Source organism: Ziziphus jujuba, chromosome 12 (genome assembly GCF_031755915.1).
Source record: "Ziziphus jujuba cultivar Dongzao chromosome 12, ASM3175591v1".
Taxonomy (NCBI): domain Eukaryota; kingdom Viridiplantae; phylum Streptophyta; class Magnoliopsida; order Rosales; family Rhamnaceae; genus Ziziphus; species Ziziphus jujuba.
This window is the reverse complement of record NC_083390.1, coordinates 9,492,235-9,505,785: the sequence shown is the minus strand read 5'-3', so window position 1 is coordinate 9,505,785 and position 13,551 is coordinate 9,492,235. Positions and strand designations below refer to the sequence as shown.

Genomic DNA, 13,551 nt, shown 5'->3' with positions numbered 1-13,551 from the left:
GCATATTCATTAGCTGCTCCTTTCATATCCCGTAGATATTCAGTGACAGATCGTGTCCCTTATGGACGGATCAAACATTCATGAAGCCTAAGCATACGAGAATGTGAGGGCCTGGCAAATGAGACAGCCAATGTTGACCATGCGCCCCTTGAGGTCTTGCAGCTTGCAACCAGGTGAGAAACATCACTGGAGAGAAAGGCCAAAATTGCTCAAAGTATAAGCTTGTCTTGCCGTACCCAGTACTGATATTCAAGATTTTGTGAGTTATCAGGATGTGTTGTTTGAGGACAAGGGTTCATACCATCAATAAAGCCATAAAGATCATAGCCAATAAGAACAGCATCAAATGGAGCCTTCCAAGGAAAATATGTGTTTTCTGTGAGTTTAAGCGGCACTTTCATTGCTGCATTGATCACAACTAGTATTCTTGTATAAAAAGATGGTTTAGTCATGATTGGAATAGTTGGTGAAGAAGAAGACAAAATAAAGGCTAAGGTGGATGAGAAAGATGAGGCTATTACTCATGAGAGTTTGATGCTCTGATACCATAAAAGAACTTAAGAAAATTGAAAAATAATGCTTAATTATTATTCAATAAGAGCTGGGTATAAATACCCTATTACCGATAAAAAGGGAGGTACAATAGATAGAAACAAAATAATTTAAAATACATGATGAAGCCTAAATACACGTGATAAGGATATACAAGACAAACAACATGAAAAGGTTTAGTTAACTACGCTGCTGTACATGAGAATCACTAATAATATCGACCCATCAACATTATGTTTTGCCTTATGGAAGTCCAGTGACCACTTTGTTTCTAGATATTTTATCCAACTCCCAAGGTTGGTTCATTTCAATCACTTTAATCTCATTTCCATAGCCTTTCTCCAACATTTTCATGGACAAACCCTTCAAAGTTCTACGGTTCTAAAGTACAAAAATTACATCTTTAATAAATCTTACTTCAAATCTTTATTTTACTTGTTGAGCTTAGTGTTGATGAATTTGAACTTGAATGGTTATTAAGAAATGTAAATGACCTTGGAGATGATAATAGTGATCATGGTTAACTTAAATTTTCATCAATTTCATCATTTACCTCCTAATTTGATGATTTTTTTGGAAAAAAAAAAAGAAAAGAAAAAAGAACGAGGGCGACAACATGCTTCTAAATTTTTGTTTTCCCCAATCCCAACTAGCTTTTTCCATCAAATATGACATCCCAAATTATAAGAAATTTGTTTTTCTTCAATTTATACAACCTATAGCCATTTGACATTGAGTTATATACAATAAAGATACACTTTTCATTTATTTCATCCAGCTTTTATCTTTTTCTATAGGAATTTGTGCATGACATGCACATCAAAGTATTCTTATATAAACCACTAAGGGTGGTAATTTAGCAAAAAGAAGTTGATTGAACCATCACACCAACAAGTGTGGAAGTTGTGTTCAAGTCTTCATATGTCCTACTATTAACTAGTAAGGTCCTATAATACAATGCCATGTGACACAGGCCACTGGCCTAAGGCATGTGGTGCTACCAAAACACCTCTTTTTTATTTTATTGAAAAAAACAAAGTATTCATACATGGTTAACCAAAGACTTTTTTCCCATTCCAAGCTTCAAATGGAGTTTGATTCAACAAAGCAATTTTTAGGCAGTTATTTATCAAATATACAAACAAGGTTGTCCGTTTGATTTGGTTTATTTTTTTATGTTTATTTGTGTAATCTGAATCAAATCGAACCATTGGAAAAAATCAACCTTAAATTAACCAACCATCATCAATTCAGTTTAATTAGTTTGGGCTACCATATTATTTTTTAATTGTTTTAAAAAATATTATTTTTTTAGTAATTTGAAGTTAATATTATTAATCTCTTAAATCAAATAATTTAAAAAACTTAAAAATATATAAAAATGCAATTATTTATAACAAAAATATTTAAAATTTATATATATATATATATATATATATATATTTATGGCTAGGTTGGTTTGGGTTAAAATTATCCAAACTGAATTGAATCAAACTGATCATAAATTAAAAACTAAGTGCTAGTTTAGTTTGGTCAATTTAGTTAGTTCATTTCCACTTATGCCCACCCCTAAAAGATACTGCTTTGTTAATAGCTTCTATCTAATGGTTTCTTGCCATTTTTTTCTCAAATAGCTTGGATTTTGCCTCCATGACATTTTGGTTCTCTCATCGATATCCCATTTTATTACTAAGTATAACAAACTTTCAGTAGCTTCCTAAACTTATGTACTTCACAAATCTTTCCAAATTCATTTAAGGTATATCGCTTACCTATATCACTCTTTAAGATCTTTATAAAATGTCTACTTTGTTTTTCAACCAACATCTTAAATTTTTGAGCATATTGCTAGGGTTCTCGTAACACAAACGATACTTAAACATGAGCCAGAGACAATCAACTAAATCACCACATAAAATATATTGATCTAAATCATCGACAAGTTGATGTAGAACTTGTGATTCATGGTATTTAATCTATTTCCACTACCATTCTAAGTATCCTACCAAGTAATTATACCACCACAAAGTAGCCTATCATTCTATAGACCCTGGTACATAAATGGGAGAGAATTAGTTGAATCGGAAATTTCATGCAATATGCAAGCTAAATTTTGTGATAAACAAGCACTTAGGCATCTTATCCATTACTTTAATTTCATGTTGACACTCATAAATTGGATAAATCAAATCTCACGATAGGCACGTACATAAAATTCCATTTATCATGTCAATTTCTATTATATTGGCAATTCCATAATATGGACAAATTAAGTCTCACAACAAGTGAGTCCTTAAAATTCCACATCACTATACCAACTAGGCACTAATCCTTATAACAATTCATGGTTTCGACATACCAAATCTTGCAATAGGCAAACATTTAGCCAATCCTTACTACTATGTCAAACATGGCATAAAGCCATTTAATGGAAAAGTTAACCCAAGAAAAAAAATTGAATGGGGCATTTAAATTTAGATAAATTGGGAATGGAGTTCTATTTTCAAATTAAAAAAAAAATTAAACAGTTAAAAAAACCATATAAAAGGGAAAAAGCTTCTTTTTGGAAAAATAGCTACTAATGCTTCCATGCTAACTCCAGTGCATGTTGTGCTGATGTCAGTATTCAACAAGTCATTTAGCTTGTCTTCCTTAGCCAACTAGATTAGAGGTTAATCCGGTTCACTATAAACGGGTTACAAAACCCAGATTTCAACCCGTCTAAGTCTCGCTATTCAAACCTCCATTTCCGATGACATCAGTGGTGTTGGCTTCTTTTGTTCTTGGGCAACAAAACCCTCAATCCAATTTTAGGTTATCTTACCCAAAATCGACGCCCCTACCCAGGTTTCTTCATCTCAATAATGGCTTCAAAAACGCACATGAAAATTTGGCTTTATCTCACCAGAACAGCAAAATAAATACCAAGGGATTATGGGTATTCGTTAAATGGTTTAGACTAATTTTATGTGGGTTTAGACCAAATTGAAGGCTCTAAATCAATCCATTCAATTCAAAAAGAAGTTTACAACATAGCCTATGTTTTGTTTTCATCCAATAAAATATTTGACAAAAATTTTGCATAAATTCAGTATACCAAACAATGAAACCCAATACTACCATTCATATAACATAACTCTGATATATATATATATATATATATAGACTAATCGAAAAGAAATCAATTCATAAAACTCAAAGTTTAATTTTGATCATTTATATATGTGCATTAATTGAGTCTGAATACTTCCACAATACAAAACACATAAATACAGTCTATAAGTTTTTGTGTGTGCATTTGATACCAAATGTTAGTTCTACTACAACATAAATAAATTAAATATGCATCAGTTACATCACTTTATTCTCAAGATCTACACATACATTTATAGAACTATATTTAATTAAATTACTATCCTTTTATACGCAATTGTTGAATAATCATAGAATTCTTTAACCTGCAAATAGATAACAAAGAAGTACAAGCAATGCCTAATGGACACACTCCTCTCTAACATTTCTTCCTTAGCTTTTCACGAAATAGGCATCCATATCTAATTCAAGCAATAATTTCTCTATTGTATGTACTGTATTTATTCATTGGTAACTTATTCCGCAATTTATCTATATATATATATATATACAAAATAAATAAGTAAAGTAATAATAGTAATAATGATAATATAATATATAATGAATATAATAATAATAAGAGAGAATAAACCAACTGGTCGTCTAGAGAGAACAAATCCTTTAGTCCAATGAGCCAATTGATGTATTACAAAGAGTATGTGCCAATTGAATGTAAGGTTAGGGCAAGGTTAGACTAAAGAGGACAAGGCTTATAAGTTGCTGGAAATTGATTTTTGGGTGGTGTTGTACATGGCTTCTTTTGATTAAGCTGCTAGAAAATTTTCTAGCAAAGCCGATTTCATTTCAAATGGAAACTAACGTATTTTCTCCCCAAAAAAATAAAAAATCAACACACTTTATTTATTAAAATTTCATACATAGAAAAGTGGTGTGAAAGCACACCTGGCCGGTCATATAGTCCAATGTTTTACAAGTCCCTCATGGTGAAGCAAAACACATATGTAAAATAACTTCATGACATGCATCATAGGTTATTGACAAGTGTTGCTGTCTCATTGAGTACTTCATGGTGAAGTAGTTCTCATGCATGATGACACATGTTCTTACATGCATTGGATGAGAGAGAGGCTAAATTGTTGAGCTCCATTTATGAGAATCTGCCCATGCCTGCACAACCTACTACCCGCTGGGGTGCTGACTCGATACGGATGAAGATCGCACCAATCACTAGGGCTCAAAATAAGAGATTTAAGGAAAACCTGGATGATTTTATCAAGGCGTAATTAATTCTCAAAAAGGCTTGACAATATCTGAAGATACAAGACCTGTTTTAAGCATCCAAATGGTGGAGGCCGATATGGACCCGGATAGCTGTTTTCGTGCACATTTGGACTCCGGAAAGCAAGGAATGGTTCCAAAACTTCATGAAATCAATGAATATCATTAAGATGACATGGAATCCAGCCAAGGCAGAATCAAAAGCATCTAAAAAGGACTTTACAGACAACATCTCAATTTAGCTGAAAATGTACTATTTAGCCGCTGGCTTTGACTTATTCCAATCAAGGGGCAATATGTGGGAATCATTATTAATCATATTTGGAATCCTGGCATATGGAAGCTGATTTGGTGCCCAACCAAGCTAGAGATTGGTCAAAGAGACTTTAGTAGTCAAACTAGTCAACTAGTTTCCTAATTTGATTTTGACTTTTTGTTTTAGAAAATTAGTCTTTTATTTGGTTTCTATTTATTTATTTGCTGAAAAAATACACTTAGGAAAGTTATTATTTTATTATTTTCATTGTAAATTAATTAATTTCTAATTCAAAATAAAAGAAATAATTAATCCAAATTGGATTAGGAATGGAGATGAATTTCGGCCAAGCTAGGTATCCTATTCTTTGGTGGACGGTTTGATGCGAATCCACCTGAGACAGCTCGACCAACAACCCGCTGGGGTGCTGACCCAATACAAATGAAGGTGGGACCGATCACTAGGGCCCAAGCCAAGAGGTTCAAGGACAATCTTGCTGTCTTTATACAAGGAATAAGTCATAGCCAAGAGGGGTTGGCCACATCTAAAGAACCAAGGCCTGTTTTACTCATACAAGCAATAGAAGCCAAAACAGGGTCGGGTGACGTTTTTGGTGCTAATAAGGAGGCCGGGTTGTATGAATTGGAACCCCATCTTTATGGGTTCAATTCATATGGAGGATGAGTCATAGAAACCAGCCAAAGCAGCTTCAAAGCCGACCAACAAGGTGGTTTGCGCACAAGGAGAAGGAAAGGGCCGGATTTGCTGTATTCTCTGCGGGTTTTACTGTATTTTACTGTATTAACCTTTTCTCATACTTCCAAGCAAGGGCAACGTGGGGAACTTCACAATAAGCTTATTTGGCATCCTATAAAGCATATTGAAGCTGATTTGGAGCTCACTTTGGTCAAAGAATGGTCAAAGTCAAATTAGTCAAAAAGCTAGTATTTTAGTTTCCTAATTTTATTCTACTTTTTGTTTTAGGAAACTACCATTATTTTTAGTTTCTATTTATTTATTTTCTGGACAAATAAGATTAGGAAAGTTATTATTTTATTATTTCCATTGTAAATTAATTAATTCCTAAATTCAACATAAAGGAATTAATTAATCCAAATTAGTTTAGGAATAGGAAAGTTTCGGCCAAGGTAGAATTCTTCTTTGTGTGGCCGGTTTTTCCTAGGGTTTTTAGGGTTTATTTTGTTTCTTTCAAAGCCTATTTAAAGGCCTACTTTTCATTAATAATATAACTTTGAACTTTGATTTGATTAAGAAAATACTTGTGAGATTAATTATCTCTTTGTTCTTTGAGAACACCTAAAACACCATTAGAGAATTGGTTGTTTTAGCTTGACTTATCAATAGGTTTTCCATCCCCTATTGTGGCGTCTTCATTATACCAAGGTTTCTAACCACAGGTTGGTTAGGGGTTGAGGTCCATTCCATTAGAACTTGAACTTAATTAAAGATCCGGGCTACTATAATACGGGTTTAGGAGCAGGTCGTCCTAGGTTCGTATCATTTGGTATCAGAGCTAAATTTTGTTCAGGTTTGATCTATCTTTATTTGCTTTATTTGTTTTTGTGTTATTCTGCAATTTTAGCATTAGGTTAAGGTTGCATCCATCCTATACACGTTCAGCATCTTAAAAAAAAAAAAAAAAAAATTCATTCCTAGTTGAATTAGGATTTCCTAGTTTTATCGTATTTTTGTTTCCTAGTTTCTTGGTTCTCTTTTATCATTGTTCTTGTTAATTTGGTTCTTGTTGATTTTTCTTTGCTGTTTTAGTCTTAAATATTTGCATTCATATATTCAAAAAAAAAAAAAAAAGAAAACAGGAAAAAAAAAAAAGTTTGCGGCAACATTTAAAAAAAAAAAAACTGCACATTTTGTTTATTTGGAGGTCACGGGTTTGGTGTTTGTTTTGGAGTTGGAATTGCAATTTTGGTAATTATTCTTGCTACTGCATTTGTTTATGTTCTGTGAGTGAAAAAAAAAAAGAAAAAAAAAAGAAGAGGTAAAGCAGAATTAAAAAAAAAAAAAAAAAAAAAGTATTTCGGTTTGTTGGAGTTTGATTTGTTTGCTGGAAATTTGTTGGAGCTGCTGGTTTTTTGATTATTTATTCAATATTTGAGTTGCTGGAGAATTATTTTTGCTGCTGGATATTTGGATTTTGGGTGCTTAAATTTTTTTGGATTAAAATTAGTTAAAGGAATTGATACAAAACTTGAATTACAAGAACAACAACCAACAGTTTTCTATATTTTTGTTCTCTTTGATTCTTGTTCGTATTTGAATTTCTTTTTCTGGAATTTTATTCTTGAACTCATAATCTACTACCATCTGGTGCAGTTTTCAAAAATTCCAACGTTTTCCCATTATTTTGTGTTTTCTTGTCTAGAAAGCCGAAAAGTTAGGATTTGTTGGATTCTTTCGGTATTGCCTACTTTTTGCTACTGTTTTGTTGATAAGTTTAATTAAAACATACTAGTGATCTAATTGCTGTTTTGTGGGTGTTTTAATTAGAACTTTGAGATAATTCATTGAGTGGAAAAAGGCAAGAGTGTGTGAGCTTAAAAGAGGGTAAAAGCCGAAACTAGTGTGCAAACACGAGTGTTGAGACCTTGTTTGAGTGAAACACGTGAGGGAGTGAATATTGTGAGGATTTATTTTATTTTTGCAATATTTTACTAACATGGCAGATTCTAGAATAAGAAGAGGGGATCCACCCTTGAGGATTAATGAGGAAGAGTCGGTAGCATTTCATGGCGATGACCGAGCTCCCGGAAGTGGAGACCAAGTGGACTTGAGAACTATTTTGGAATCAATACAGTGGATGAGTGCTCAATTTGAGCATGTAAACCAAAGAGTGGGAAGATTAGAAGCCTCACAAGGAAGGCCGAATACAAGAAATAGGCAAGAATTCCATGGAGGACGAGGCCGAGGACGAGGAGGTCGCGAGAGGCCGAGAGAGGAATTTGATGAGGAGCCATTGGACGGTGACTTTGAGGAAGGTATGGACGAAACCTTTGCTGTCCAAGATAGAGCTGGCCATGGGAGATATAGGAGGGAGGATACAGATGAAGATTTGGGAAATATCAAGGTTAATATCCCACCTTTTATGGGTAAAAGTGATCCTGAAGCTTATTTGGAGTGGGAAGAGAAAATGGAGATGATTTTTGACTGCCACAACTATTCGGAAGGTAAGACGGTGAAGATGGCAGCAATGGAGTTTGGCCATTATGCACTCCAATGGTGGATAAATGAGCAAAGCACCCGAAGGAGGGTTGGTGAAGACTTAATTACAACATGGCGACAAATGAAAGGAGTCATGAGGAAGCGGTTTGTGCCATCCCATTACCAAAGGTTGCTGCATCAAAGGCTTCAATCTTTGTCTCAAGGAAGTAGGTCCGTGGAGGATTATTACAAAGAGATGGAGATGTTAATGATGAGGTTAAACATGAGGGAGGATAGAGAGGCAACAATGGCAAGATTCCTTGGAGGGTTAAACCGTGACATTGCCAACCAACTTGAATTACAACAATACTTGGAATTGGAGGAGATGTTGCATGTAGCCATTAAGCTTGAGAACCAATTCAAGAGGAGGGGTGTTAGTACACGGTTTGGAGGAGTTTCTAGCAGTGGAAGGACAAGTTCAAGTGGCTGGAAAAACAATTCCACTTATGAAAACAAGTTGAGGCCGAAATTAGGAAAAGAATCTACCAACCGGCCAAGAAGGGAGGTCAAGACTGAATCTGTCCAAGCACTTAGAGGTGAGGTAAAATCTGATCCTAAACCTCAAAAATCCAGAGAAATAATTTGTTTTAAGTGCCAAGGAAGAGGACACATAGCCAGCCAATGCCCAAATAGAAGAATCATGGTATTAAAGGGTGATGGTGAGCTGGAATCCGCAAGTGAAGAAAGTGGGGCTGAAACCGAGCAAGAGGAGGATCGCAATGAAGATGAATCCGAACCTGTGGATACATCTAATGTCGAGTTGAGCTTGGTTTCAAGGAGAGTACTTACTGTCTACAAAGATGAAGAGCAGATACAAAGGGAAAACATCTTCCACACTCGCTGCGAAATACAAGGTAAAATTTGTAGCATGATTATAGATAATGGGAGTTGTACTAATGTGATAAGTAATCTTGTAGTTGATAAATTAGGCTTGAAAATAATTAAACATCCAGAACCTTATAGATTACAATGGCTTAATGATAGTGGTGAGATGAAAGTAAACAAACAAGCCAAAGTAAAATTTAATATAGGTAGATATGAGGATGTAGTTTTATGTGATATTGTGCCTATGATTGCCGGACATATACTATTAGGTAGACCATGGCAATTTGATAAAGATGCTACTCATTTTGGTCGAGAAAATAGTATTGTTTTCAGGTTTAAAGGGAAGAAGATCAAGCTGGAACCATTATCTCCTAAAGAGGTTTACAAGGATCAATTACAAATGCAACAAAGGAGAGAAGCCGAAAAGCTCAAGGAAAAAGCAAGCATGGCACCAACGGCTTCACCATCCATTCAAGAAGGTAAGGTTGAGGTTGCTGACCAAGGTAAGGTTTCTAAGGTTCATATTGAGTGGAAAGACCAAGAAAAAGCCGAGAGAGAGGTGAGAAAAGAGAACAAACCCGAGAGCCTACAAAATCCAGAAATTTCCGCCAATGAGAGCCAAACCGAGGGAAGAAAAAGAAAAGAAAGAAAAGAGAGGAAAAACCAGAATTTTTATTTGAGTTTAGGGGATATTAATAAGGTTATTGAGTGTAAGAAACCCTTGCTGGTCATGCTTTACAAAGAAAATTATTTAAATGATCAAACTAACTTTGAAGAACTTGAATTGCCAAGTTCAATGATTTCTCTTTTGAAGGAATTTGGAGATGTCTTCCCAAATGAGATTCCAAGTGGTTTACCACCTATTCGAGGGATAGAACATCAAATTGACTTTGTTCCGGGGGCTGCCATACCAAATAGACCAGCTTATAGGAGCAATCCCGAAGAAACAAAGGAGCTGCAAAAACAGGTAAGTGATTTGCTTGATAAAGGATATATTCGTGAGAGTTTAAGTCCTTGTGCTGTTCCTGTTTTGTTGGTACCTAAAAAGGATGGTTCTTGGAGAATGTGTGTTGATTGTAGGGCTATAAATAATATTACCATCAAATATAGACATCCCATTCCTAGATTAGATGATATGCTTGATGAGTTACATGGTGCTTGCATGTTTACAAAAATTGATCTTAGGAGTGGTTATCACCAAATTAGGATGAAAGAAGGTGATGAATGGAAAACCGCATTCAAAACTAAATATGGACTGTATGAATGGTTAGTTATGCCTTTTGGATTATCCAATGCACCTAGTACTTTCATGAGGCTTATGAATCATGTAATGCGTCCATTTATTGGTAAATTTGTGGTTGTTTATTTTGATGACATTTTAATATATAGCCGAAATTTAGATGACCATGTGGATCAACTTAGGCAAGTTTTGCAAGTTCTTAGAAAGGAAAGATTATTTGCTAACATTAAAAAATGTGACTTTTGCAAAGAAGAGCTTGTGTTTCTAGGTTTTGTAGTAAGTGCTGCAGGAATCAAAGTTGATCAAGCTAAGGTGAAGGCAATCCAAGAGTGGCCGGTTCCTACATCCATTACCTAAGTGAGGAGCTTTCATGGCTTGGCAAGCTTTTACCGAAGATTTGTCAAGGATTTTAGTACCATAGCAGCACCATTGAATGAAGTTGTCAAGAAGAATGTTGGCTTCAAATGGGGGGAAGTACAAGAAAAATCTTTTAATTTGTTGAAAGAAAAATTGTGTAATGCACCTTTGTTAGTTTTGCCAAATTTTTCTAAGACTTTTGAAATTGAGTGTGATGCTTCGGGTGTAGGTATTGGAGCTGTTTTAATGCAAGAAGGAAGGCCCATAGCCTACTTTAGTGAAAAATTGAATGGAGCTGCCCTAAACTACCCGAATTATGACAAGGAGATGTATGCTTTGGTGAGGGCTTTGGAGACGTGGCAGCATTATCTCATGCCAAAGGAGTTTGTGATTCATACGGATCATGAGTCTTTGAAGCATATCAAGGGTCAAGGAAAGCTCAACCGAAGGCATGCTAAGTGGATTGAATTTATTGAAACATTTCCATATGTGATCCGCTACAAAAAAGGTAAGGAAAATGTGGTTGCCGATGCATTATCCCGAAGGTATGTGCTCTTTTCTACCTTAGATGCTAGGTTGCTTGGATTTGAACAATTGAAAGAACTTTATGAGCATGATAGTGACTTTGGAGAAATTTTTAAAACCTGTTTGAAACATGGATTTAATAAATTTTACATATTTGAGGGATATTTGTTTAGGGAAAACAAACTTTGTGTGCCTAATTGTAGTATTAGGGAATTATTGGTTCGGGAAGGACATGGGGGTGGTTTAATGGGTCATTTTGGTGTTTTAAAGACTTTATCCTTGCTGCAAGAACATTTTTATTGGCCTAACATGAGGAGAGATGTTGAGAGAATTTGTGAAAGATGTGTGAAGTGCCGAAAAACAAAATCAACATTGAAACCGCATGGATTTGTATAAGCCTTTCCCGATTCCTACCTATCCTTGGATAGATTTGTCTATGGATTTTATTCTTGGGTTGCCTAGGTCAAGGACAGGTAAGGATTCAATATTTGTTGTAGTAGATAGGTTTTCTAAGATGGCACATTTTATTGCATGTAATAAAACTGATGATGCATCCAACATTGCTAATTTATTTTTCAAGGAAATTGTGAGATTACATGGTATGCCAAAAACTATTGTGTCGGATAGGGATGCTAAGTTCTTAAGCTATTTTTGGAAAACATTGTGGGCTAAATTAGGTACTAAGCTTTTATTTTCAACTACTTGTCATCCACAAACTGATGGACAAACCGAAGTAGTAAATAGAACCTTGTCTGCATTGTTGAGAGCATTAATTAGTAGAAATTTAAGGACTTGGGAAGAATGTTTGCCACATGTTGAATTTGCATATAATAGGTCTTTACATTCAGCAACTAAATTTACTCCATTTGAAATTGTTTATGGTTTTAATCCTTTGACTCCATTAGATTTAACACCTTTGCCTTTAAGTGAGCGTGCTAATCTAGATGGAAAACAAAAAGCTGATTTTGTAAAGCAGATTCATGAGAAGACTCGAGCAAACATTGAGAGAAGGACTGAGCAATATGCAAGGGTGGCTAATCAAGGTCGGAAATCAATGGTGTTTGAACCTGGAGATTGGGTGTGGCTGCACTTAAGGAAAGAAAGATTCCCCGAACAAAGGAAATCAAAACTCATGCCGAGGGGTGATGGACCTTTTCAAGTTTTGGAGAGGATAAACGACAATGCCTACAAACTTGATCTACCGGGTGAGTATAATGTTAGTGCTTCCTTTAATGTTGCTGATTTATCTCCTTTTGCTGCAGGTGATGATTTCGATTTGAGGACAAATCCTTTTCAAGAGGAGGGGAATGATGCGAATCCACCCGAGACAGCTCGACCAACAACCCGCTGGGGTGCTGACCCAATACAAATGAAGGTGGGACCGATCACTAGGGCCCAAGCCAAGAGGTTCAAGGACAATCTTGCTGTCTTTATACAAGGAATAAGTCATAGCCAAGAGGGGTTGGCCACATCTAAAGAACCAAGGCCTGTTTTACTCATACAAGCAATAGAAGCCAAAACAGGGTCGGGTGACGTTTTTGGTGCTAATAAGGAGGCCGGGTTGTATGAATTGGAACCCCATCTTTATGGGTTCAATTCATATGGAGGATGAGTCATAGAAACCAGCCAAAGCAGCTTCAAAGCCGACCAACAAGGTGGTTTGCGCACAAGGAGAAGGAAAGGGCCCGATTTGCTGTATTCTCTGCGGGTTTTACTGTATTTTACTGTATTAACCTTTTCTCATACTTCCAAGCAAGGGCAACGTGGGGAACTTCACAATAAGCTTATTTGGCATCCTACAAAGCATATTGAAGCTGATTTGGAGCTCACTTTGGTCAAAGAATGGTCAAAGTCAAATTAGTCAAAATGCTAGTATTTTAGTTTCCTAATTTTATTCTACTTTTTGTTTTAGGAAACTACCATTATTTTTAGTTTCTATTTATTTATTTTCTGGAAAAATAAGATTAGGAAAGTTATTATTTTATTATTTCCATTGTAAATTAATTAATTCCTAAATTCAACATAAAGGAATTAATTAATCCAAATTAGTTTAGGAATAGGAAAGTTTCGGCCAAGGTAGAATTCTTCTTTGTGTGGCCGGTTTTTCCTAGGGTTTTTAGGGTTTATTTTGTTTCTTTCAAAGCCTATTTAAAGGCCTACTTTTCATTAATAATATAACTTTGAACTT

General features: G+C 35.2%; 1 pseudogene; it reads left to right on the top strand.

The window, feature by feature from the left end:
* The first annotated feature begins 450 nt into the window (after nucleotides 1-450).
* Nucleotides 451-12,558, top strand: LOC132800136 (uncharacterized; annotated as a pseudogene).
* The last annotated feature ends 993 nt before the right edge of the window (nucleotides 12,559-13,551 follow it).